Source organism: Schistocerca americana, chromosome X (genome assembly GCF_021461395.2).
Source record: "Schistocerca americana isolate TAMUIC-IGC-003095 chromosome X, iqSchAmer2.1, whole genome shotgun sequence".
In the NCBI taxonomy this organism is placed as follows: domain Eukaryota; kingdom Metazoa; phylum Arthropoda; class Insecta; order Orthoptera; family Acrididae; genus Schistocerca; species Schistocerca americana.
Genome location: NC_060130.1, coordinates 414,679,728 through 414,706,375, shown reverse-complemented (window position 1 = coordinate 414,706,375; position 26,648 = coordinate 414,679,728).

Genomic DNA, 26,648 nt, shown 5'->3' with positions numbered 1-26,648 from the left:
CAGCGTGTTATAAACCTACGTTATCGGGCGTGCCCACCGAGCTAATCCCAGTGGGCATGCCCCTGGCACCGGGCTGGCCCAAAATATTTGAATCGCTGCAGTTCTAAGCAGTTGGGATTATCCTATCTTATCTTACATCTATCCTGATTCTAATTCCTACTGTCATTTCCATTGCGTGTCTGGACGGGCTGGAATGTGCACCCTCCCCCTAGTCCGAGGCGTGGCGTATCCCAGCCGTGAAGCGGCTGGCCAAGTCCACGCCTCGGCGGAACAGGACAAGCGCCCGGAGTCCAAATCAGGTTTTATTTATTGTTGGTTGTTCCTTATAAACTCTTTTAAAACTTTGCTCGATATTTCATTGGCAAATTTATTTAGGATTTGAAAATGGTCCTCTTGCCTGGGCAGTGATTTGGTAGTTGTTGTCTTAGTTGTTCTGCTACATCACTGACGAGGGGCCAGTCATACACCACATGGTGTGGGGTGCCCCGTACGGCCCCACAGTCACACTTTGGTGTAACCCGCTTCCCAAACCGGCATAGGTACGCCGGGTAGGGTCCATGTCAAGTAAGAAATTGCAGCAGTCCTCTTGACGGCTTGAAGTATTTAAGCTGTAAACGCTCCTTGATGTTGGGCAGAAGCTCATGTGTTCTTCGACCTGTATCGTCGTTATCTCACTGTTCCTGCCATAACTCTTCCCCCCTACGTTTAATTTCAGATTTGTCCCCTGGTTGTCAAGGAAGGCAGGATTCGGCTACGATTGTGGGCGGGGCCGTAATCAATTACTATTGGTTCCCTTTTGAAATTACACACATTTACTTTAACACGGTAATTCCAGATTCAGCAATAAATAAAGATATCACACGTTATTAATGAAGGAATAAACACCTGTGTAATTAATACCGCTTTCAGTGCGTTACAATTTACCAAATAAGCATAAAATACAGACACAGCAAATAATGTTTTAAAAACAAGCAAATGTGATCCCAATTAGAATTTTAAGGCAAGTAACCACAGGCATGGCTGAAGGCCTTTAACGCCAAGAACGGCGATTTAAAAAAAATTAACAAACATACAGTAAAACAGCAATTCAATAGCAAAGGTTAATTTAAAAAGACAGGCAAGTGATCACCAAATGGGTGAGACAAAATGATGGTAAATTTGGTAGCACAATAATTTAAACCTGCTGTAATGCCAAGAATGGAAATTATATAAAAAATTAGAAAGATACAATAGATCAGCAAATAAAATAATAAAACACAAGGGACCAGTCACAAAAAGTGCACCAGGAATCGACCTCTCAGTACGACCGACAAAAAACACTTTCACGAGCGGTGATATAGGGAGCCAAAAGTGGCATTCACTTCACAAGATTGTAACTCAGTCGAGTGGCAGTTTAACAAACGACTAATGATAATCTTGCTAAGGCTACCTGACGTCCAATAAAGCAAATGCAAAAAACTGTGCTTAGAGCTGACGGAACGAGAAATGAATCAATATCATCAGAGTAGAAGAATCGCCAACCAATCTACAATCAAGAAAGCTGTGAAAACTACACGCCTCACCGGACAGCAGCGACAAGGCGAGGTAACGTACACTGTCGTTACATACACTAACCCCCCCCCCCCCCTCCCCCAGGGCAGGTAAATGGGGCGTTAGTGGGCACGAGGAAGGAAAAATACAGCTGGTTGAACTTAACAAATAGTAACAAACTGAACGGAATGAATAGTAATTAGAAGTTAATCAGACCCGCCTTCGCCGGCCGCGGTGGTCTTGCGGTTCTGGCGCTGCAGTCCGGAACCGCGGGACTGCTACGGTCGCAGGTTCGAATCCTGCATCGGGCATGGGTGTGTGTGATGTTCAAAATGGCTCTGAGCACTATGAGACTCAACTGCTGAGGTTATTAGTCCCCTAGAACTTAGAACTAGTTAAACCTAACTAACCTAAGGACATCACAAACATCCATGCCCGAGGCAGGATTCGAACCTGCGACCGTAGCGGTCTTGCGGTTCCAGACTGCAGCGCCTTTAACCGCACGGCCACTTCAGCCGGCTGTGTGTGATGTCCTTAGGTTAGTTAGGTTTAAGTAGTTCTAAGTTCTAGGGGACTTATGACCTAAGATGTTGAGTCCCATAGTGCTCAGAGCCATTTTTTTTTAGACCCGCCTTCCCCAAGCACTCCCCTCGCTGCTCTTCGCCTCGGCAACACTGAGAGCAGCAACATGAACCAAGTCACTGGAGAATCGCAAGATCTCACAATGGTGGAGGTTCCTCTACTTGAATCCAAATGCACTCTAAACAATACGGTCTGGCCTCCAACAGAAGAAGGAAACCTACAAACAGCACCAATGCGAGCTGCAGGACGGCTCATGAATCTCCATTATTTCAATTATTTTGTCTCTTTTCTCCTCTTTGACGCAGTACTATGCCTCCTGTTCTCTAATTTTTACATCAAGACGACAAAGTCCCATTAGAACTAATAGTGCTCCCCCAGGAGTCGTCCTACACGCTCCTACAGAACCCAGAAGCGTATTTTGCTGCACTCTTCTCACGGCCATGGCGGGCATGACCCTCATAAGCCTGTGTGCCCAGACTCCTGATCCGTAACTTACGATGGATGTTAGAACACTGTTATGGTATAATTTTATTAAGTCTGGTGGCAAGTGGAAACGTTTATGTTCTATCCCAATCAAGTTGTTAAGTGTTTCCAGGGATCTTTGCGTTACAGTGTCAGTACGTGATGTACGAGGCTCCACCTCTCATCGACGACTACACCAATATACCAGGCCTCGGGCGCCGAAGAACTGGTGAGCCATCTGATCATATTGTTGGTTTCCTAACGAGTTTTCTCTCAAGTAGTAAATATATGGACTTACTAGGTGATATTGTTATTATTGTCGCACGGCCCCACGTAGTCAAGATGGATCGAGCCCTCTCTAAATCTACAGCTACATGGTTACTCTGCATTTCACACTTAAATTCCTGGCAGAATGTTCATCGAACCCTTTTCATACTACTTCTCTACTATTCCACTATCGAATGGCGCCTGGGAAAAAGGAACGCCTAACTCTTTCCGTTAGAGCTCTGATTTCTCTTATTTTATGATGATGATCATTTCTCCCTACGTAGGTGGGTGTCAACAAAATATTTTCGCATTCAGAAGAGATAGTTGGTGATTGAAATTTCTTAAATAGATCACGCCGCAAAGAAAATCGCCTTTGTTTCCGTGACTGCTACCCCCAACTCGCGTATCATATCAGTGACACTCTCACCCCTACTGCTTGATAACACGAAACGAGCTGCCCTTCTTTGCACTTTTCCGATGTTCTCCGACAATCCTAACTGGTAAGGATCCCATACCGAGCAGCAACATCCCAGCAAAGGACGGACAAGTGTAATGTAGGCGGTCTCTTTTGTGGGTTTGTCGCATTTTCTAAGTGTTCTTCCAACAAAGCGCAGTCTTTGTTTCGCCTTCCCCAAAATATTATCTATGTGGTCTTTCCAATTTAAGTTGCTCGTAATTGTAATTCCTAAGTATTTAGTCAAATCGATAGCACTTAAATTAGTGCGATTTATCGTATACCCAAAATTTATCGGATTTCTTTTAGTACCCATGTGGATGACTTCGCACTTTTCATTGTTTAGTGCTAATTGCCACTTTCCGCACCATACAGAAATTCTCTCTAGATCATTTTGTAATTAGAACTGATCCTCTGATGATTTTACTATACGGCAAATTACAGCGTCATCTGCAAACAGTCTAAGGCCGCTGCTCAGATTATCACCTAGATCATTTATATAAATCAGGAACTGCAGAGGGCCAATGACACTACCTAGCGGAACACCAGATATCATTTCTATTCTGCTCGATGATTTCCCATCTTTCACTAAGAACTGTGACCTCTCTGAGAGGAAATTACGAATCTAGTCACACAACTGAGACGATACTCCCTATGTACGCAATTTGATTAATAGTCGCTTTGCAGGAACGGTATCAAAAGACTTCTGGAAATCTAGGATTAAGAAATGTATCTCAGATCCCTTGTCGACAGCACTCATTTATTCATGGGAATAAAGAGCTTGCTGTGTTGCACAAGAACGATATTTTCTGAATCCGTGTTGGCTATGTGTCGATAAGTCATTTTCTTCATGGTGATTCATAATGTCTGAGTACAGTATATACTCAAAAATTCTACTGCAAATTGAGGTCAGTGATATGGGTCTGTAATTCAATGGGTTACTCCTATTTCCTTTCTTGAATATTGGTGTGACCTGTGCTACTTCCCAGTCTTTAGGAACAGACATTTCGTCAAGTGAGCGGTTGTATATGATTGCTAAGAAAGGCACTATTGTGTCTGCATACGCCGAAAGGAGCCTGATTGGTATAACATCTGGACCGGAAGACTTGCCTTTCTTAAGTGATGTGAGTTGTTTCGTAACACCTAAGATATCTACTTTTATGTCACTTATGCTAACACCTGTTCTGGTTTCGAATTCTGGACTATTTACTTCTTCTTCTTTAGTAAGGGAATTACGGAAAACTGTATTTAGTAACTCCGCTTTAGTGGCACCGTCATCGGTAACATTTCCATCGCTATAGCGCAGTGACGGTATTGACTGTTTTTTGCCACTGGTGTACTTTACATACGACCAGAATCTCTTTGGGTTTTCTGCTATATTTTGAGACAATATTTCGTTATGGAAACTATTAAAAGCATCTCGCATTGATGTCCGCACTAAATTTCGAGCTTTCGTGAATCTTAGCCAGACTTAGAGATTTTGCGTTCTTCTGAATTCGGCATGCTTTTTTCGTTGCTTCTGCAACAGTGTTCTGACGTGTTTTGTGTACCATGGTGGTCTCTTATTAACTTATGCGGTATGAATCTATCTATTGCTGTCGATACTGTATCTCTGAATTTGAGCCATATCTTGTCTACTCTAACATAATTAGCTTGGAAGGAATGGCGACTCTCTCTTAGGAAGGTATCAAGCGAATTTTTATCTGCTGTTTTAAACAGATATATTTTGCGTTTATTTTTAGTGGTTTTGGTTGATATGGTTTTGAGCCCCGATACAGTGACCGTGTGTTCACTAATCCCTGTATCCGTCATGGCGCTCCCTACTAGATCAGGATTATTTGTGGCTGAGAAGTCAAGTGTGTTTTCGCAACCATTTACAATTCGTGTGGGCTCATGAACTAATTGTTCAAAGTAATTCTCAGAGAAAGCATTTAGTACAATTTCAGAAGATGTTTTCTGTCTACCACAGGCTTTGAACATGTATTTTCGCCAACAAATAGACGCTAGATTGAATTCTCCACCAGCTGTAACTGTATGAGTGGGGTACTTACTTCTAATGAGATTCAAGTTTACTGTGAAGCGTTCAGCTATAATATCATCTGAGTCGGGGGATCGGTAGATGGAGCCAATTATTATTTGGTACAGCTGTTGAGTATAACCTCTACCCATAGTAATTCGCATGAACTATCTATTTCAAGTTCACTACAGGATAAACTACTACCAACAGACACAAACATATCACCACCTACTCGATTTTCGGCTCTAAGTGTTCGCTGCTACGACTGCCAATCAGCAGGAGGAGGTCGTCTGCATAGGCTTACTGTTCTGTAAGTTATCAAAAAGGGGTTCCATATTTATGTCCCAAAATAGTGGCCCCAGGACAGAGCCCTGTGCACACCCCTTTGTAATCTTTATGCTGATTTTTCCCGCTAGGGGACGGTAGCCAGACCTCCCTTTCCTCACAATAGCTCCTTAAACAACCATATAGCAGCCCTGGACACTCCTACTCCCGCAAGCAGGAGAGAAGCGAAGGCCACTTATATCCACCATGATGCCGACAATGTTCTTCTGTGGGGCTCAATCACAGACCTCCCATGCCAGGGCGATGGCGTCAGACGCCGATCTCCCCAACCGAAAATCGAACTGCCTGTCACTCATCCCACACAATACGCGGTGTGCCGCCCTATGGGATAAACCATACCACTATTTCCACAGTCCTATTGGTCTTCTCTTCTGATTCGTCGTTGTTCTTCCGAATCATCTTCTTCTCTGTCGTCAGGCAATAGGACCCGGAGGAGGACCTCGGCAGTCGCCTGCCAAGTTTCCGTCTTCCGGTCCCCGTCCCTGACAGTAGACAACACCATTGGTGATCTGATCATATCCTGTACTAACTAGTACGGGATGCCCCATGGGTCCGTAGCCAATTGTATTTGAACGTATTTTTTCCCACCTTCTCAACCTGACTGCCCTTAGCTTCTGTTGAAACTGTTCTTTTGCCTCCCTGTTGCTTTTCTTCTCAGACGACACTTCGCTGGTAGTACATCCTAGCCCTCCTTACAGATTGGCATATGTGTACCATTTCGGCTGACCATGGTGACGGGGAAGCCGCAACGGCTCTCCTCCTGGTTGGTACAGCTGCCTTCACTGTCCTAATGACTGCTTTCACCACCTCCTCGGCGTATTCCTCCACATTCTCATCACCTTCCCGCATTGTCGGTATGTCACACTCCCTCGCCAAGCGATCCCAATCAGTTCTGTTGTAGTTGAACTGTATTTTCCACCCCATGCCCCAGTGGCACTCCCTATCTCCTAGCGGGAATGTTACTAGATTGTGGTCGCTAGTACCTATTTGATCCCAGACCGTCCAATCTGTTACCTTGGTCACGAGATTAGGCGTCACCAAGGTAACATCAATATTTGTGCCTTCACCCCCACCGCCTAAGCAGGTAGGGGTGGGGGGGTGGGGAGGTGCCCTTGTTTATTGGCGATCACTAGTTGTAATTCTATGCTAGTCTCTTCAGCTTTTTCTCCCCTATCGTCTCGGGTGCCACTGAACTATAGGGGTGACTTCGCATTTATATCTGCTGTGACGATATATTTGCGCCCCCGCAGCGCCGTGGCGACCTGGGTTAATTTGTCCAAGAATTCGTCAGTTCCTCTCCCATACTGGAAGTACATGATAATAATGTACAGCACTCCAAGTAGTTCCACGACGTTGCAGTAGTCATCAGAAAACTGTGCAAGAACAGTAGCTCTTAACGCCCTGTTTGTGATCGCAACTGCCGCTCATGGTTACACTTCACTGTGGATTACCTGCCAGTTGGCTGCTGCGAAGGGGATTCGCCCAGCTTGAGAGTATGGCTCCTGCAATCAGAGCACATATAGACTTCTTTCCTCCACCACTCTTCGGAGTTCCTGCGTTATTAGCTTTCTATTATGGGCATTTATTTGTCCTTTGTTTATCGTGCTTGTGGAAAGTATGTTCGTATGTGAGATCCTGGCCAGTTATTTCTCCAATCATATCCAATCCTCCCATTTGTTAATCCAGATTGATTATACAGTTCATCTAAATCAAATTTTTTATTCCGTCTTTCAAATACTTTTTTGACTAAGTCTCGCAGGGATCCGAAGTCAGTGGAGAGATTCATCGTCTTAAGCTGTATCCTATCCACAGCCTCCATCAATGAGAAAGTGACGTCCCTACCATACTCAAGACCAACACGCACCACAGGTCTCAGAGCTGTAGTGAGGATAGCCGGCTCCTCCAGGCGTTCTAATTGCAAGGCGTGTTCTTAGTTTGGGATCCACACCCGAATCTCTCTAGAAAGATGGATCTTTAGACGAATTAGTGCTGCTCACGATGTTGACCTGCATTTGCTCTTCGGTTACCATGTGATTGTGTTTTGTCATCGGAAGACTCCCTATCATAGGATGCCCTTTCGGTCGTGCATGACCTTCAGGCGACCTTAGTCCCCCGCTTGAAGCAGAGGGAGCATCTTGCTGACCACAAAGGTCCGTTCAAATACATGCATCTTTCATTATGACTCTTTCTGTTTGCATCCTGGTGAACTTTTGTATAAATTCCTTGAATCTGCTGGCTCTTTCGGTCCTCGACCGCGGTGACATCCACTATTATTACATTTTTAGTCGCCTTCACTTTGTTTATTTATCTCCTGCACCTTTTTGATGTCTAGACCCAGCAGGGGCCTCAAGAAGACGGCTGTGCCCAATCTTTTTGACACTTTGGCAATTGTTTCCTTTGGTGAGTTGTGTCTTGGTGGCCGCTTCCGCAACAACTCCAGCCCATGATTTGGTTGGTTGTTTACGCAGCCGCTCATTCCTCTTCTCCAAATCTTCTAATCGCCCCTCGAGCGTCGCACTAGAGATGGCCCTGGCAGTGAGTTATTTTTTGATTTCCAGGATTGCTGTCTTACTGATTTTGCCATTCTTAACACTAGAATCTAATATCTGATTAATTCTAGTGTGCCAATCAACAACAGTTTCTTCGTTCTGTGACAGGCCCTCCTTTGGGATATGAACAGTGAGCATCGAACACCTCGATAACCACTCGTATCACTCGTCTCTTGATCAGCCATGATGAGAAGTGAGACAATGGGAGGGGGGGACTGATGCAGCTCGCCCACCAGCCTTGCCCCTAGGCCAAGGGCACTCCCAAGCTACCAGGTTCAGCACGCCATCGCCAATGTACTGGTCCCACTCGGTGGGCACATCATCTATGATTTCACTCAGCGCTCCTCAGCAGGTACACCTTGCACTCGAGAGAAGCGGATGCACTTCTTGTCCTTCACTGCCTACTAGCCCAAGCTTCCATCTCTCAGCCAAGTACCCACTCCTACTCAGGTGGTGGGCCAGTCACCCAGTCGTTCAACGTTCTGGACCCAGCTAACCACGCCCAGGTGATGTCACCACTTCCTGGGTTTGGCAGAGCACGCCCCAGTTACCCACACGTGTCACAAAGCATCCTTGTTGACTAGCGCCGAGATCCCACGCCGAGCAACGAGGTTGCCTGCATGCAAAGCATCTGGTGTCCTGTGCTCTGCACAGAGAGGGAGAAGAGCAGCAGCCACCCAGCGCAGAAGGGTCGCACACAGAGTGAGCAACCCCTCCCCTCCCACCCACAGCCTAGCAGCCCCGCTGAACCCTCCCCCCCCCCCCCCACTCCCTCCACCCCAGGGACAGATGTTTGGTCCCTGGACACAGCTCCCATTGTGCCACGCGCCCTGTGCTTTCGCATCTGGTTGGGTCGCAGGCCAGAGAAATGCCGAGCTTACCGTCTGGTACCACGGGAAGGCGGAAAGAGAGACTTGGGAAGGAGAGGATATGTATGATGCATCACTTTCCCACGTGAGGCCTGTCGCCGGCACGCCCGACCAGAAGTGATACGCCCTGGTGAGAGATTCCGTGACTTACCACGCGCCAGCAGCTGGCGGACCCTTAACCGTTTCCTCTTTCTCAGTCCTTTCTTCATCCCCTCTCTCTGTCCACCTCCTCCTCGCCCTCTCTCTGATCGTCTCCTCCTTCCCCTGTCTGTGTCGATCCCCTCCTCTTTCCTTTCTTCGCCCATCTCTTCCTCTCCCCTCTCTCTGTCCATTTGCCCCTTCCTTCCTCTCTGCTCATAACGTCCTCCGCTATCTGTGTCCATATCCTCCTTCTCCCCCCTCCCCCCTTGTGTCTGTCCATCTCCTTCTCACAACTTCTCCTTCCACCTTATCAACTGCACCGCAGTAGGAGGCTCGTGGTTATTACCCCCACAGTATTTCTGTGTAATATAATTTGGTTGAAATCGTTCCAGGGGTTTAGGATGAGATGTCTACCCACGTTATTGCCACCATGCGAATGTTTAAAATACATTTAACATATATTTAACATACTTCACGCGTATTTGTTCCGCTAGCGAATTTCGCCCTGTAGTTTCGGTTTCGCGCAGCTCAATGTTAATGACATTGTATTTCTGAACTATGTGTCGTACAATGATATATATTTGCAGGTACATCCAGTGGTATATGTTCCTGCTAGCTGTGTAAGAAGTACGTCGTGAATAAAGTTAGTAGCAAAGAAATAACAAACTGAAACGTCATGCATGATGCGGCATTTTTTCACGCATCTCAGTGTTCATGACGTCGATTCTCCTGAACTATGTGTTGCATGATGATATATTTCTCTAGGTACATTCAACAGCAAATTTGGATACTATCTGCGAAATGCGTTGCGAATAGAGTAAGTAGTAAAGAAGTAAAAAATAAAATGTCATGCATGATGCAGCAGTTTTTCACAATTGTCAGTGTTCGTGACGTCATATATCCTGAAATGTGTGTCTAAAATAGATATAATTTTGATAGTACATTCAGTGGTATATTTAAATATTGCTTGCAAAATGTGTCACGAATTCAGTTACTATTAAAGAAGAATTAAATTAGAACGTCATGCCGGATGTGGCTGATTTACAGCATGAACAGCGAAAATGTATGGAGCAATAAACTTTTTTCCTTACATCAGTCTGTGGGGCTTCTCAAAGAGAAAAAGTTTCGTAAAGGTTCGAAATTAAGTGTAAAGTTAGTCACAAGTCACTAAGTACACTCATTCTGAAATACTGGGTATCCGCGCGTCGCGAGCCACACTGCGTTTTCACCGCTACACCTTTGAGGGGTTCCCCCACAGCGATTATTTCCAGACAGTAAGTGACATGATTACCAAGTTTGGTAGCAATCGGTTCAGTGGTTAAGGAGGAGATGTGGAATATACCTACATGCATGCGTACGTACATCATTTCTTATAATTTGTTTGTATATGAAAAATATCCCAAATTACATTATAATTTTTCGGAGGCTGAAAATAAAGTTTTATTGGGCTCACGCCAAAGGATTTGCTCATTAAAACTCTTTACAATTAATTACACTACGTTATTTTTAATAATCTTTCGTGTATTTGCTGCAAGTTAGACCGCTCTTTAAGTCTAAACGATGTGGGCACATGGATCATCCTAGTTTTAGTGATCTTTCAGTTTCTCCGAAGTTCGGCAGTGGGTAAGTAACTCCACAATAGAAGCTTTCAGAACATTCTTTTGGAGCCGCCGACTGTTGACTTTCTTTTACATATGACGACGTTTAATTTCTTGCTGTAGTTCTTTGAGGAAAATTCTCCCTTTATTAGATCTGCCTTCCTGCCACTGTGAAAATAAAAACAGAGAATTTGCAGCCGGTAGATCTATTACTTTTGCCTGTAATACAAAACGAAGTCCTCGTTTACGTGTGCTACCTGGTCAAGAGAATCAACTCTTTAGTTTTATTATAGAAAATAAAAAGATCCCTGGCTTCTTTCTTGTCCTTCGCCTACTGTGGGAATGTGGTGCAGAGAACCTAGATGGCTCTGTGACACTTTTGGTCTCTTTTCTTACATAACTTACAACTGTCAAATTGTCAATGAAGCCAAATGATAAAGAAAAGAGTTGTCTAGACTTAGAAGTTTTAATTTTTGGTGACATTTATTTTTTGGTTTGTCCCAAAGTTCCCACTGATGTAATCTTTTCCTGGCGTATGAACTCAAAAATCGCAAAGCCAAAATATTCTGATTATGTATATCCATGGTTTGCTGAGAAAGTGTTGAATAGACTTACAACGTTGTCTGAAGACGAGAAGTTGTTCTCCAATAGTCAACATTTCGTAAGGATGTGATCTTCGTCGGCAATCTGTATGAAAAGATCCAAACTGTAGCGAACTGGTGTCGTATTGTCTATTTGGCTCCTGGCCTCTCTGGTCTGTTTGTCATCGAATCTGAAGGCTATTCGTATATCATCATATCTGTTAACTGAAAATGTGTTTCCATCACTTTGGATGCTAGACGATGCGGATTAATTATTCTGGAGAAGACAAGTGCCTAAATCGCAGTCGTCTTCCTGATCAGAGAAAGCTTCATCTAGGAGCCACTCAGATACTGTTGATAACAAATTTTGATTACTTGTGATGCCTTCTGATGATTCCCCTTTATTTCTAACAGATAACATAGTACCTATGCTATAGCTAGGGAAAAAAAGTATTTTGTATAATTACTCTGTTCACGAAAGGAATGCTATGCTCATCTGAAGCAATTTTGGAGTATAGAGACACATTTGGTTTCAAAAATAATATTGTGTTACAGCTTTCAAAGTACTTCTGACTCTTTAACACTGAGTAATAGCTGTGCCCAACTGCCAATTCTTACTAGTAATCTTGCCAATATAATTTGCCATTCAAATGAAATATAAAGTATTCGAAATATTGTTTATTCGCCAAGGGCTTTGAAAGATCACTGTCATCCCATTAGACGTGTAGCATTACAAAATTAATAAAGAAAACAATTAGTTTGATTTCCAGCAAATAATGTTTTCATTAATTAAGTCAATTGTATCTGCAAGTGCTACACACAATATAAACTAAAATATACCAATCCCAGGACAGTTTATTTGTAAAATGAAAGGTTGCCCATGTCCATTGTTATGTATCCAAGGGTTAAAACTGTGTGCTGTGCCGAGCCTCGAACCTGAAAACATTGCTTGTCACTGATAACGCTCTACATACTTTTTCGTTATTTTACCGCTGCTTCTTTTACAAGCAGCTCTTCATATAGCTTCACAAGGGCTCTGTGGAACCCATACCAGACCTCCCTACCTCAGGAAAAATCTGAGGAGGTATCGAAATTGAAGTCGAATCCTTCCGCACCTAGAGCAGTGGCGCTTAAGATTTCTCTGCCGTTTTTTGGCCGCTTACCTCCACTTAAACCCTCGCTTGTGCTCTCCAAATTCTCCTTCTTCTGCGTCGACCTAATCTACCGTGGAAATCAAAAACCTTCTTCAATATTCTTCACCATACTACGTTCTCATTGCTATCCATCAGACTTTCCATTTTTGCTTATTTTTCTTGTAACCCTCGAGATATAAACTAAATTTAAAAGTCTTCACGTAAGTCAAATAAATGTCATCTTCTTGACCGGAAAACTGTCAGAATGAGATCCACGTTCGTCAGTGACTAGAGCTGCATCCTTTCCTATTATGACTACACTTCTCTTTTTGTATATGATCTGATATCTACATATAATCTTTTCCATACTTTTATTATTGACTTCTCAGTGTTCTTTCTGGGCATTAAAAAAAATGGCTCTAAGCACCATGGGACTTAACATCTGAGGTCATCAGTCCACTAACTTAGAACTACTTAAACCAAAATAACCTAAAGACATCACACACATCCATGCATGAGGCAGGATTCGAACCTGCGACCTTAGTAGCATCGCGGTTCCGGACTGAAGCACCGAGAAACGCTCGGCCACAGCGGCCGGGTCGGGCATTACAAAGACTAAAAAAATAGCGAAGGGCAGAAGAAAGAGAACCACACAGCTCAATAAATGATCACGAGTGTTGAATCAAACTTTGTTACTATCCTATTGTACAGTTGCATATTTTAAACCACTAGCAAAAGCCTTTCTATATTCTTCGTGTAAGTTAGTATTGATGCTGCGTGGTATTACCCACAAGTCTTACTTGCATTTGGTATCTGCTGTCAGAATATAAGGGACCGTATGTCCCTTAGGCCAACTGGCGGAATTTCTTTTCGTGTTGGATAATGCAACTGTATCCCGATGCAAAAAGTCTGCTGGTGTAATATTGTTTGCTGATGTCTTCGATACACAAGCTGACTTCCGCCTAATGGTTTCCCAGCAGTCCTTTACTCTTACAGATGCAAATCTTGGTTCCTCAGTATCCATTAAGCTACAAGAAGCACATAACGTGACTCAGTTTGGTGGATGGTGTGACGTTTAGAATTTTCCGGCATTTTTCCATTCACAGTCTTGTACCATGTCGCTTTCGCATTCGAAGGAAGATATAGATGACTGTTTTTACAGAGCTACTTCCAGTCGCAGTGGAGGTATGTCTGTTCTGTCATGTTTCTGTTCTTACCTTCCATTAATTTGTGGTATATATTTTTCACTTTTCTCTTGTTTTTAGAAGACAGTTTCATTTGAATATAGAGAAATGCTATTAAAAATTACCTAAAATGATATAATCCCTTTGGAATGATCTGTACATCTATGGATATCCTACCACTGAGGTTTCGAGGCACGACTCACTATCCTTCTCACAGCTCTGCTTCAAAGAGCACTTCTCCCCTTCTTTCCGAATGTATGAAACAGTAGTTATGGTCCGCGCCATCCCCATATGTGATTGTCTCCCAGAGGCGTAACAGTGGGCCAAAGGAGCAAGCACTGCGGCATGCGATAAGCAGCAATGCTAACACTCCAACAGAGAGGTAATGGACAATGAGAGTGGAAACTCGTAACCAATAACACATTTTCTGCGAGTACCAATGTACATGACTGGATGTTTTTGTTATGTACGATAATTGTAACTTTAACAGTGGCAACTATTTATTTACAGCTCGTACAACATAGATACTTGTTTCAAAGTCTTACTGAGCTTCAGTGTAGTCACCAGCATTGTGTATAACCGGTTGCCAGCGATGTGGATGTCGCAGGATACTCTTAGCAGTGCCAGTTGTGTTGACAGTTCGAGCGGCACTGTCTATTGCCCGACGAATTTGTAGCAGTTCTGAAGCGAATGCCGTGAAGTGCTTCCTTCAGTTTAGAAATCGAGTTGAACTCTCGAGGGCTTAAGTCGTGGGAGTGTAGTAGATGGTATAGCACTTAGCAGCCCCAGTTAGGTTTAAGTAGTTCTAAGTTCTAGGGGACTGATGACCTAATATATTAAGTCCCATAGTGCTCAGAGCCATTTGAACTGACATAGGCATGCGTATTCAAATACAGAGATATGCATACAGGCAGGATACGACGCTGCCGTCGGCAACGCCTGTATAAGACAGCAAGTGTGTTGCATTGGACTGTTGATGACTGGAAACATGTTGCCTGGTCAGACGAGTTTGATTTCAAACTGTATCGATCAGATGGACGTGTACAACACCTCATGAATCCATGAAACCTGCATGTCACCAAGGGACTGTTCAAGCTGGTGGAGGCTCTGTTATGGTATGGGGCGTGTGCAGCTGGAGTGATATGGGGCCACTCATACGTCTAGATAGCCGGCCTTTGTTGCCGAGCGGTTCTAGACGCGTCAGTCCGTTACGGTCGCAGGTTCGAATCCTGCCTCGGGCATGGATGTGTGTGATGTCCTTAGGTTAGTTTGGTTTAAGTAGTTGTAAGTCTATAGGGACTGATGACCTCCGATGTTAAGTCCCATAGTGCTCAGAGCCATTTGAACCATACGTCTAGATACGACTCTGAAAGGTGACACGTAGGTAAGCATGAGCTCTGATCACCTTCAACCATTCATGGCCATCATGCATTCCGACGGCCTTGGGCAGTTCCAGCAGAACAATGCGACACCCCACACGTTCATAATTGCTGCAGAGTGGCCCCAGCAACACCCTTCTCAGTTTAAACACTTTCGCTAGCCACCTGACTCCCTAGACATGTGCATTATTGAGCATATCTGGGATGCTTTGCAGCGTGCTGTTCAGAAGAGATCCCCGACCCCTCGACTCAAGGATTTATGGACAGCCCTGCAAGATTTATGATGTAAATTCCGTCCAGCACTACTTCACACATTAGTGGAATCCATTCCACGTCGTGTTGTGGCACTTCTGCATGCTCACTGGGGCCCTGCACGATATTAGACAGGTGTAGCAGTTTCTTTGGCTCTTCAGAGTATATGAACAAAAAAAAATGGAATTACAATTAATAATACGTCCAGTCATCCGCAGCGTCTATAACTGCCAGGTATTTTCGAGCCATTCTTGAAAGCAAGTTTTCCACAGATTCACGTGGAAGAGACCTCGAAATGTGCCAGATTTGTGTTGACAGCTGTTTCAAACTGAAAATCTTTTTTCCTTGCTACTTCTTTTTGATTTAACACCATACATTTTCAATAGCATTAGCTTTAGGCGACTTTGTGGCCAATCCAGTACCTGCACACTTTTCTCGTTTTTCCAGTCGCTGCAAAGCATGCTGCTGTGCTTAGGATCATTGTCGTCCTGTAGTATCCAATTTTCATTTTTCTCGATGACCCAACATCTGGCAGTCGGGAAAGAACATCTTCGATAAACGCGACGCGTAAACAGCACTCACGTCTCTTCTTGTGTATCTCAGTCAAGAATTCAAAATAAATTAATGCTTTAGTATGAGAACAGAAAGAAAGTCAGTAATCTGCGTGCCGACTCGCAGTACTGTCTGGCGCAGTTATCCGCGCATACGGATACACACAGAGAACACTGGTATGCCTACTAGTCAAGGTGCAGCATTGCCATTACGGGTAGATAGTAAAGCTTCCTGCGCTAGCTCTGTAGACTTTCTCACACGATTGTACATAAGATAACCAGTGAAAAGTTGATTTCCACGTTACTTATAGCTTTATAATTCGGTTTCATGGTGAAGTGCCAAAAATTTCAATAATGGTAATACTTAACGTTATATACGCATCTAAGTACGACGCTCTGCGGAACTCGAAAAGCTTGCAATAAAAAATATTGGTTGCGATGATTTTGCCTTTGGTGCATATTACACCATATGTTGCTGCAAATGAAATTCTGCTAAGATACTGAACACTTCTTTAGAGCTAAGAGAATGACTCTATCTGTATCCAGTCTTCAGAAAATGGAATGTATGTACCAAGATCACTTCCGACTGCACGCGCACGGGACTAAAATATTCGTAATATACCTCATATCTCCTAAACCATTCGAGATATCGAGACGAGATTTTGACAAGTGACAGCATGCAATGAGGTGAGTAATTTGCTATATGGTTAACATTGGGAACTTTTTATCTACGGTGATATAGCGGAAGCTATGATTTTTATTTTATCTTCTCAATCCAGTTCTGTAATTTTTGAAGAGTCTTAGACAACTATTGGAAAGAGGATTGGCAAGTATGAACCTAAATGTGAATTTTCTTATCTTATTTTACAGTAGACCGAGACAATGAGATTTTCCGTAGGCTACTGACCACCATAGTTGCCGATAGCAATTTAATAAGACACTCTGTCTCACGATGCTGTCGCAGTAGGCACTCCAAGGTAAGTTTGTTCAATTTATTATACAATTTTTTTTTAAATAGAACCTGTCAACAAGAGAAATGTAGCCAGTCTCACAACTGATGATGTTTCCCCAAATGAGAAGTAGTTAACAATTCACAAAAAAACTTATCGCCAATTCTGTCGCGGTTTTGGCGGAATCCTGTAACCGTGCGTATTTTTGATAGTGAACGACTGGAATGGAAGCTTACAAAAGGATTTTCTCGCAATTTTTCATCTTAGAAATATGAAAATAATTTTCAGCAAATAGTATACGATATTTCTGTTTCTATTCCCACCGAGACTGAAATGGTGAACTTTCCCACCATAATTATCTTTTAAACTGTTAAAGTTATATTGTATACATTTACATTCTGTTTTAACCTTAATGAGTAATTTTGAGTGGTTCATAAAATAATGAAACAGTAGAATCTATTTTAACCTTAATGAGTAATTTCGAGCAGTTCATAAAGTAGTGAAACAACGTAATTTTTAAGGAGCATCAATGGTGTAATGAGATCTGTTGTGGGTTTTTGCAGTAACATAAGCAAAGAGATTACACAACTATTCGATCTGAAAAAGAAATTAGTACAAACGTTTATACTCCCAATCATTGACTACAGCGATATTATCCTACAAGGCCTCTCTCAGGAAAATTCGCGACATCTAGAACTGGTCATGAATGCCTGCGTCCGATATATCTGTGACGTTCGACCATTTGATCACATTTCACCAGCATATGCAAAAAAACGCAGATATTTCCATACACTCTGTCTCATCTACTGCCTTATAAATGTACACTGTCCCTCATATCTCTCCTCGTCCCTAACGCTCATGTCGGAACAACATGACAGAAACACACTTTCCCATTATAATAAAATCCTCTCCGTTCCACTGCATCGCTCAGTCACCTTCTCCAAGTCCTTTACTGTAGCGGGAACCCGACTCTGGAATAACCTCCCTCGTTATGTTAGAGAACTTAAAAACACGTCCGGCTTCAAAAAACAGTTAATGACATATCTACATAAGCAACAGTAATGCCTTCCTCTGTACATGAATGCACTTCACCTCATTACTTCCCTCTCTTCCCCTCCTTAAATCTCCCTTCCCCAAAACTCGCTATACTAGAAAACATCTACTTTACACACCAAGATATTAATGTACAACTGCACAAATCTTCATTACTACTGCCAATTTTTCTCATGTTTGTCATTATTAATTAATTTTTTTACTGTTATTATTATTGCTTTTATCATAATCTGCATGTGTAGCACCTGTTGTAAAAATACTGCCAGCAATTACTTTATTAGGTCTTAGTCACTACTCTTTATTCATATTGGCACTAGAGTAATCTAATTTTCTCATTTAAACTACTGTCATGATGTAACTCTGATGTGTGAAATACTGCATGTGTGGGACACTGGTCCGATGTAAGAGAGGGCCTGATGGCCCTAATCTGATCAGGTTAAATAAATAAATAATATCAAGGATGTACTTCTTGTAAGCTATTGATGTTATTTGTCCTCACTTCTTCACTTAATGAACCACTGTTTTCGAGGTTTAAAATGAAGAAAGAAAATCATTTACTAAGCTTCAGCACCAACTGTACCTTACTAAGGACACTGAGTTACATGATAACTCTGAAATTGCAACAAAAAGAAAGATTATTTGGGCCTGACTTGTTAACCTTCTCTCTTTCTGAAAAGCGTAATTACTGGCGACTTTTTCTGGAATAGTTCCACAATTTACATGAAAATAAATCGCTAGTTCTGTTACAATTTCAGGGGAATCCTGTACCACAGTGTCTTTTTAAAAAACAATGAACAGTTGGGATTAAAACTTACCGAAGGAGTTTCTTTCTGCATCTCGTTATATTTGACATACGAAAAGGTACCGTAAATAGCGACCATATTTCCGTTCTTATCCCCTAACAGAGTGAGGGAGTGAATCTTCCTATTACAAATATCTTTTACTTCATTACTCATATTGACTTTCACGAATACTTTGGAAGGTTCTGCAAGTCATTAATGTGATCACAGCTTCAGAGTTATGAAATTGTTTTATTTGGTCAGTTCCACCTTGGAGCAGAAATGCGGTATTTGTCTATCAGAAACTACAAATTACGTGCCTGTGTATCTAATGGATACCAATATTGCAAAAGCATGATAGTCACTTCTTTATGAACCGCTTCATACTACTCTTTAAGATTAAAATATGTTATAAATATGTATATAATCCGTCTTTAAATACAGTGTGTGTGAAAAGGAACTCCCTAGATTAAAGTATAAATTTAATGGGGAAGTTGCATCAATGAGTACATCTCATGAAAGAGAATTCCTTCAAGTTTTGTATACTGTTAGTAGACCTCAACGTGGGATCCATTTGTTGCCCTGCACACGTCGAGACGATATTCCACTTCTCGCCACGTATTCACCAACGTTTCAGGCGTAACTGTCCCAACCACCGAGACGATTCGTTCCCGCAAACGATTGATGCGGGACACTGTACACATTTTTTATGTGGCCCCAAAAGAAAAAGTCAAGTGGGGTTAAGTCTAGGCTTCGTGGTGGCCAAGGTATTGGGCCAGACCTGCTTATCCAGCTGCCTGGAAAGCGAGTGTCAAGAGCCTCACGCACATGGTTACTCTAATGAGGTGGGGCGCCATCTTGTTGGAAAAACGCAGACCCCTTTTCCGCCTCCATATCATCAATTTGGGGAAAGACGAACTGCGTCAACATGTCACAGTAAACGTCCCTGTTTACTGTTTTTTCTACAAAAGTGAAAGGACCAGTCACACGATCTTACATCAAATCGAACCAGACATTAACTTTGGGAGGGTCACGTTGATGACGAATAGCTTCATGTGGATGCTCTGCCCCCCAGATTCTGCAGTTATGACGAGTAACTGCTCCACTTACATCAAATGTAGCCTCATCAGAAAATCTTTTTTAAAAATTGACATCATCGTCAATACTGTGTAGAAAGTCAACAGCAAACTCACATCTTTCGATTTTATCACTAGCTTTTATTTCATATACCAGTTGCAAATTTCAGGCGTGCAACTTAAGTCTTTTACGCACAACATCATACACAGTACTCCTATGCAAACTGCGCTTTCTGTTGCGGAGTACATATTGTTGCTGAGTTACATGGTTCAAATGGCTCTGAGCACTATGGGACTTAACATCGGAGGTCATCAGTCCCCTAGAACTTAGAACTACTTAAACGTAACTAACCTAAGGACATCACACACATCCATGCCCGAGGCAGAATTCGAACCTACGACCGTAGCAGTCGCACGGTTCCGTACTGAAGCGCCTAGAACCGCTCGGCCACCCCCACCGGCTGCTGAGTTATTTTGCACTGCACTGCACTGCGCGCATGCCTGGACCGAACTGAGGGAACAGAGGAAAAAAACAGCACTGGCGCCATCTCAAAGTCAAACAGACCTGCCAACTGCAAGTGAGCCAAACTTGGAGAGATCAAGAATCAAACACCACAAACTAGAACAATATATGTCACTTGGCACAGATTCTTGGACACATTAAAACTAGGGAGTTCTTTTTCAAACACAGTGTATATATAATCTACGTTAAACACATAAGAATGTAACTATTGTAGAGAAGTTCACCACTTCACTCTGAATGGGGATAGGATCAGAAATATTGTACTCTATTTGCTGCGAATTATTTTCATATTTCTGATATGAAATACAGAGAGAAACATCGTTGTTAAGTTCCGTTCCAGTTATTCATTATTAAAAAGATGGTGGGTTACAGGGTTCCGCCTTTTTTTTCTACAGAATTGGCAAATTATTTTTTTCTGAATTGTTAACTATTTCTCATTTTAAGAAAGATCATCACTTATAGGGAATGGCTACATTTCTCTTGTTCACAGATTTCAATTTCCTTTTTTTTTTTTAATGTGTAAATTTGCACAAACTTGCATTTCAATACTTATTGCGACAGGATTGTGAAACAGAGAGTATTTTTAAAATTCAGTAGACGACTAGGGTTGTCAGTAGCGTATGGTAGACCTCATTATGTTGGTTTGTAAAATAAGATAGGATATTTCACGTTTATCTTCATACTAGCAAATGCTCTGTTCAATAGTTGACTAAGACTCTTAAGAAAATTACAGTACTGGATTGAAAAAATTAAGCCAAATTCATAGCTTCCTCTACGTCGCCCTAGATAAGGAAGTTCCCTGTGTTAACCATACAGCAAATTACTCTCCTTTTTGCATGCTATCACTTGCCAAAAGTCCGCAGCTCGTGGTCGTGCGGTAGTGTTCTCGCTTCCCACGCCCGGGTTCCCGGCTTCGATTCCCGGCAGGGTCAGGGATTTTCTCTGCCTCGTGATGACTGGGTGTTGTGTGATGTCCTTAGGTTAGTTAGGTTTAAGTAGTTCTAAATTCTATAGGACTGATGACCATAGATGTTAAGTCCCATAGTGCTCAGAGCCATTTTTGAACTTTCCAAAATCTCGTATCGATCTCTCGAATGGTTTAATAGATATGAGGTATATTACAAATATTTTATTCTCGTGCGCGCGCGGTCGGAAGTGATAATGGTACATACATTCCATTTTCTCAAGATTGGATCCAGATAGAGTCACTCTCTCAGGTCTAAAGAAGTATTCAATATCTTTCCTAAATTTCATTTCCAGAAACATGTGGTGTAATATGCACTAAAGGCAAAATCATAGCTAACCATATTTTTTAATTGCAAGCTTTTTCGAATTCCGCAGAGCGTCGTACTTAAATGCGAATCGCATGTTAAGTATTACCATGATCGAAACTTTGGGCACTTCACCATGAAGCTGACAGTAAAGCTATAAATAACGTGAAAATCAGTTTGTTTTACCGATTAGTGTATTTAAAATCGTTTGAGATAGACTGCAGAGTGTGCTCCTCGATTATCTTAGCGCAGCGTGTCGCCAACTGGCGCTTTGAAAGTGGGCAAAGAATGTCTCGTTATTCCGGCTCGTGCATTCCGGTTCCGCGCCTGTCGGTGCCCCTATGCAGCTGCCATTGAGTGCTGCCTCATTGAATAACAAGGGGATATTTCTCGCGCTTGGCCAAGCCGATTCACATTGGGGCCCCCCTGCCCAGATAGCCCACTATGATTCTGTGTGCGCCATTATACACATTGCATTAAGGATGAAGGTTCCTTCCTTTGGGTTGTCAAAGAACTAAGGCGACATCTTTTACAATATGTGTGTTGTGCTGACCAAGCTCTTACTTAACGCACTGTATATTCCTGCTGCTAGCATCTGTCTGTAAAGGTTGCTGAGTTTCACAATACTGAAGATTCGAATTGAAGTTGCGGTCTTGCAAATATGGAAATACGAGCAACGTGATGTGCAGCCGGAATCATGTACTTCTACTGAGGACCTAAATATGTGATGTAATGATATGAAATTATCATATGGCATTGATGTGTAGGAGGCCCCACCTGTGGAAGTGCACCCACGGAGTTGTAAATCTTCTCAGTTGACGCCACACTGGGTGACTTGCATGTCGGTGATGATGTAATGATGATGAGGACATCACAACAGACAGTCCCCAAGTTGAAATAATCTCCAACCTATCCAGGAATCAAACCCGGCCCCGCTGTATTGCAGTCACGCGTGCTGACTACTCAGCTAAGGAGGCAGACACATGTGTGTTATTTGTCTGTTAATTTCTTGGACACTGATTCGAATAGTGTCGACCTTTCTTTAGAAACTGTGGGAACCTTAGAAGAAATAGGTAAATACTCTGGCGGTTCCAAGAACTTTGGCTCTAATGGTGATTCTTGTTACAATGAGAGTCTAGAAGACGAATACCATCCTAGCCCAAAGAAAACATGTAGTGTAATAGCTTTCAGTGAGAAAGAATAGGCTGTTAATTTCTGGTTTTAAGGGGTAGGGAGAAAACGCCTAAAATTAAACAGTGAGCAACGCCAGTTCCTTTTAGTGACATCTGACCATGCATTGTTTAAACTACAGAAACGCCGGAACGAAGTAAGAAATAAGCAACATATTGAAACTAGCGAATAATATGAAAGAAAAGCTGTTCGAAAGATTAAAAATGGCTCATGAGAGGTACTGCATGGTAACCGAAGGACATCTATGGGACTCAGAATAGCAAGTGAGAAGAAAATTGTTGAGCTTCTTCAACCTGATTAAGCAAATTCAAGAAATAATACAGAAAAGGAAATTGCAAAATTACAAAGTTCACTTCAGGTCAATGTGAAGAGAAGATGCCTTTAACAGGCAATACTACAGAGAAATTCGTACCTGACTGCCATTCCCACACTTTCTGAGTATAAAATCATTAATCTAAATTTCATGAAAACATGCATGATCATCACACTTTATGATTTCTGGGCGAAAAAGAGACAGAGTCTGTTGCACAATCAATGAATGCTGTGACACATTCATGTACAATAATGCCAGCGCTAAGAATAAAACCTGACAATCATGATGTATAATGTGGAGTCCTGCGTTATACGTAAGAGAAAAGAGAGTCAAATACAAGGATGTGAAACAAATTTCCTTAAGTCAGTTCTAAAAAAAATGAGGAGAGACAGTCAGGATCGAATAAGAAAGGAGAGACCGGCAGATGACCTCGATCATGGAGGAAAAAATGAGTGCTGTGAGATTGAAATGGTTAGGTCATGTGAAGCGAATGCACCCGACATGAACTCCATGTCAATATTTAGAGATGAAGACACTAGGAAAAAGACCGACCGGGCGGCCAAGGAAGGGATGTTCAGAGGAGCTTAATGAAGATCTCAAGAGGAGAGGAGTAGTGTGGGATGCAGTGGAGTGAGGACAGCTGTACGGGGACAGAAATCAATGGAGGCATAAAATTTACAAAACTCCTACCCGAATCACTGGAAGGAAATCCTGGTGGTGTTTCTGCAGCTTTATATCTCCCATTAGGAATCTCAAGGCAAATTAAGACCACAAATAAGAATAAAGTGTTTGGTTGCACAAATAAAGTGATGAACATTTCAAAACTGAGAAAAACTGGAAAGCATACTTTATTCGAAACGTCCTCTTACCTGTTGCACAAAATAAATCGCTGGGCATTTGGTCTGGACATAACGAAGTCTTTTTCCTTGAGAAGGAACATCTAATGTGATTGAACCTCTTGATCAACTCAAAATTGTTAAGGCTTTCGTGGCCACTTGTTGACAAACTGCCTATTGGCTTCTGTCAAGGGTTCTTCGGCCGACGTTCATCTAATGATTTTTCTGACGTTTCGCCAGCACGCGTGGCTGGCATTGTCAAAGCTTCACCCTCCACTTCCGGTGGTGAACTGGATGCGAGCTCGCGGCCGCAGACTATATGTACCTGGCGCGCCAACGTCCGAGGGCTTCTCCGCGGTCATTTCCGGTGCGGTTCTCCTCTTGCTACCTGCGACGGTCGTTCGCTGCAGTACGGGCAGCCAGGATCCGTTTACCTTAAGGCTTTCCTCTTTCTTGTTGAAACTGTTCGCGTGTTTTTGGATTTCTACAGCTACTCTGAACAAGCGCGTGTGATAGTGCTTCTCTACAGCCAGAACTTCCGTGTCGGCGAATTTTATTACGTGGTCGGTCTCATTCAGTGCGTGCTCTGCCACGGCCGATTTCTCCACCTGCCCCAACCTGCAATGTCGCTTATGCTCTTTGATCCTGGTGTTAATTGATCGTCCAGTCTTTCCGACATAAACTTTACTTACAGGCTAATAGTTGTCACCATCCGGCTCAGCGTGAAGGGGTACTTCGTATCTTGGTACACAGGGCACATGTCGTTTCTGACGCTGAGACTTTGACAGCTGATCTGTCCCATCTTGAAGTTACATTTCGTCAAAATGGTTATAGTGATACACAGATTGAACCTGCGTTGCGCTATCGACCAACTGTACATCGGGTGATTGATGATAATTGTGGGTCAACACCTAAGTCTACTGCCTTTTTGCCTTACGTAGGAAACACGTCCAACAAGATCGGTCGTATTTTACGGAAATACGATGTGAAATGTGTTTTCGGACCTCCACCTAAAATTAGAGCACTTTTGAGTTCCGTTAAGGATGATCTGGGACTTCGTAAGGCGGGTGTACATCGTATTCCTTGTAGCTGCGGCATAGCATATATTGGTCAAACTATCAGGACCGTGGAGGACCGATGTACTGAGCATAAACAGGCTCAAAATGGTTCAAATGGCTCTGAGCACTATGGGACTTAACATCTATGGTCATCAGTCCCCTAGAACTTAGAACTACTTAAACCTAACTAACCTAAGGACAGCGCACAACACCCAGCCATCACGAGGCAGAGAAAATCCCTGACGCCGCCGGGAATCGAACCCGGGAACCCGGGCGTGGGAAGCGAGAACGCTACCGCACGACCACGAGATGCGGGCCATAAACAGGAACACACGATTACAGCAGCCAAATAGATCTGCTATTGCCGAACATTGCCTTGATACTGGTCTCCCCATGTTATATAATAACACCGAGATATTGGCATGTACGTCCAGCTGTTGGGACAGTGTTATTAGGGAGGCAGTTGAGATTAAATTAGCGAGCAACCTCGTTAGCAGGGATGGGGGTTTCTGTTTAAACTCTGTTTGGAATCCGGCTCTTTCCCTTGTCAAAAAACAGAGGGACAGAGTCAATGCTACCTCACCTGCCAATTCATAGTCTCACTATAGATAGCTTTGACTTTGGTCATCCTTGGTGGCACTAGTGTTCAGTGTGTGTGTTATCTTTCCTCCTTCAGTCCGAGACTCGAGGTTTCAAATTTGCATGTACGCCGCCCGTCCGTTGCAGTTTGCCTTGAAAATGGCGGGGTGTTCTCCCGCCGAAATATCGGCGGTCGCTGAAACTGTTACCTGGCTGAATTCCCGGAAGTTATCTAATGCTTGCTGCAACTAGACGTTTGTAACTAAATTCATGCATTTAATCTGTATAGTATAGATTTCGTCGTGCACTGCAGTTGTAATGAGGAAAATGCTGCGTTTTATTAGTAGCGAGGTGCAGACTGCATGGAGTAGTTCATCAGTCAGCTCTGTTAGATTGAAGAGCGAATAAAAAATTACATTTTGCGTAACAAGCAGATGATTACTAGCACTGAAGGGGAAGAAGTGTTTCAAACAACTGAAATTTGTCACCTTTGCGAAGTACGCTTCACGTAAACAGATGTGAGACACAGGGATCACTACCATCATACAGGCGGATTTTGTGTTGCCGAGCATGATAGCTGTTTTTAGACTTAATTTTACGGTGCCTGTTGTGTTTCGCAATCTAACGAATTATAATGCACATTTCATCATTATTAACATATGTGAGAAAGTGGGAGAAACACCTAAAATAAATCGCCGGCCGGTGTGGCCGTGCGGTTCTAGGCGCTTCAGTCTGGAACCGCGTGACCACTATGGCCGCAGGTTCGAATCCTGCCTCGGGCATGGATGTGTGTGATGTCCTTAGGTTAGTTAGTTTTAAGTAGTTCTAAGTTCTAGGGGACTGATGACCACAGATGTTAAGTCCCATAGTGCTCAGAGCACTTACAGCACGAAGAGTTGAGGACAACAAGAGAGCATTTTCCCAACAGCGAACAGTTTAATTTAATCTACAAGAAAGGTGTTTACCCTATATTTTTATCTATGAGCACGTAGGTGACGAATCCGTTTTGTCAGAGGAATAGTAGCCGCAGAATGAGGCCTTCAAAAGCTTACTCTGCATTGATCCATCCATCAAAGAATAGGTATATCATGAAGCGACCAAAGTATAGAGCTTATCTGAATTCAA